This window comes from Prionailurus bengalensis, chromosome E1, assembly GCF_016509475.1.
Source record: "Prionailurus bengalensis isolate Pbe53 chromosome E1, Fcat_Pben_1.1_paternal_pri, whole genome shotgun sequence".
Lineage (NCBI taxonomy): Eukaryota > Metazoa > Chordata > Mammalia > Carnivora > Felidae > Prionailurus > Prionailurus bengalensis.
This window is the reverse complement of record NC_057347.1, coordinates 25181372-25183554: the sequence shown is the minus strand read 5'-3', so window position 1 is coordinate 25183554 and position 2183 is coordinate 25181372. Positions and strand designations below refer to the sequence as shown.

At 40.6% G+C, this 2183-nt stretch overlaps 1 non-coding gene across 1 annotated transcript; it reads left to right on the top strand.

Annotated features, from left to right (window-relative positions):
• The first annotated feature begins 604 nt into the window (after nucleotides 1-604).
• LOC122486295 lies at nucleotides 605-707 on the top strand. The gene has a single exon (XR_006298130.1). It is a non-coding gene; the product is annotated as a U6 spliceosomal RNA (small nuclear RNA).
• Nucleotides 708-2183: the final 1476 nt, after the last annotated feature.

Sequence of the window (2183 nt, the reverse complement as noted above, 5' to 3'; positions counted from 1 at the left end):
TTTTGCCTTGATCAAGTTGCCATTGCTCAAGCCTGTTTTCTTTTCTCTTTTTTTTTTCCTTAACGTAATTTATTGTCAAGCTAACATACAGTGTATACCATGTGCTCTTGGTTTTGGGGTTAGATTTCCGTGATTCATTGCTTACATACAACACCCAGCACTTATCCCAACAAGTGCCCTCCTCAACGCCCATCACCCATTTTCCCCTTTCCCCCACCCCCTCCACCAACCCTCAGTTTGTTCTCTGTATTTAAGAGTCTCTTACAGTTTGCCTCCTTCCCTCTCTGTTTGTAACTATTTTTTTCCCCTTCCCACCCGCCATAGTCTTCTGTTAAGTTTCTCAAGTTCTATATATGAGTGAAAACATAGGATATCTGTCTTTCTCTGACTGACTTATTTCACTAAGCATAATACCCTCCTGTTCCATCCACATTGCTGCAAATGGCAGGATTTAATTCTTTTTCATTGCCAAGTAGTATTCCATTGTGTATATAAACCACATCTTCTTTATCCATTCATCAGTTGATGGACATTTGGGCTCTTTCCATAGTTTTGCTCTTGTTGAAAGCAGTCAGGCCTGTTTTTTAAAAGCGGCCCCTAGCACTTGCTTGGGCAGCACATATACTAAAATTGGAACAATACAGAGAAGATTAGCATGGTCCCTGCGCAAGGATAACACACAAATTCGTGAAGCATTCCATATTTAAAGAAAAAGCGACTTCTATGATAACCCTACTTAAATTCTCTGCAGAGGACTTCTTACTATCTGATCTTTTTAAAATATATCTATTTTGGGGCGCCTGGGTGGCTCAGTCAGTTGAGCTTCTGACTTCAGCTCAGGTCATGATCTCGCGGTCTGTGAGTTTGAGCCCCTCATCGGGCTCTGTGCTGACAGCTCAGAGCCTGGAGCCTGTTTCAGATTCTGTGTCTTCCTTGCTCTCTGCCCCTCCCCCACTCATGCTCTGTCTCTCTCTCTCTCTCTCTCTGTCAAAAGCAAACTTTTAAAAAATTAAATCAATAAATATATTTATTTTATTTTATTTTATTTTATTTTATTTTATGTTTATTCATTTTCGAGAGAGGGAGAGAGAGGGGGGAGGGAAGGGCAGAGAGTGAGGGAGACATAGAATCTGAAGCAGGCTCCAGACTCTGAGCTGTCAGCACAGAGACCTAATCGGGGCTTGAACTCACAAACCACGAGATCATGACTTGAGCCAAAGTCAGTCGCTTAACCATCAGAGTCAACAAGCACCCCTGTATTCTTTTTATTTTTTATTTATTTAATTTTTAACTATTTATTTATTTAATTTTTGAGAGAGAGAGAGAGAGAGACAGATTGTGAGCAGAGTGCAAGCAGGGGAGGAACGGAGAGAGAGGGAGACACAGAATCTGAAGCAGGCTCTTGGAGCTTTCAGCATAGAGCCCCACGTGGGGCTCAAACTCACAAATAGAGAGTTCATGACCTGAGCCAAAGTCAGATGCTTAACTGACTGAGCCACCCAGGTGCTCCTATATTTGTTTTATCTGAGAGAGAGAGAGAGAGAGAGAGAGAGAGAGAGAGAGAGAGAGAAGCTTAAGCAGGCTCCAAGGTCAGTACAAAGCCCAAGGCGGGACTCGATCCAATGATCTTGGGCTCATGACCTGAGCTGAAATCAAGAGCTGGATGCTCTACTGACTGAGCCAGTCAGGCACCCCTCTGATCTTTTTTAGTTATTTGTTTATTGGCTATCTTATTCAATTAGAATATAGGCTCCATGGAAACAGGGAACTTGCCTTGTTCATCTCTATATTCCCTGAACCTAACACAAAAAGTTGTTCTGTGAATGCGTTCATTCATTCTGGAGGAAATGTGTAAAATTGTTATGAAGAAAACCATGAAATTTTTTTGTTATAAAGGAAAAAATAAATCTCTGAATAAATGGGAAAATAAATCACATTCCTGGATGAGAAACTTGTTTATTCCAAATGAATCTATAAATTTATCATCATTTTAATCAAAATCCCAACTGGATTTTTTTTTTTTAAGTAAGCTCTACACTCAATGTGGGGCTTGGAACTCAGGACCCTGGGGTCAAGAGTCACACGTGCTCTATCAACTGGCCCAACTGGGTTTTTTTTCTTTAATTTGACAAGTTGATTCTCAAATTTATCCAGAAGAGAAAAGGGATGTTATTGAAAAAGAA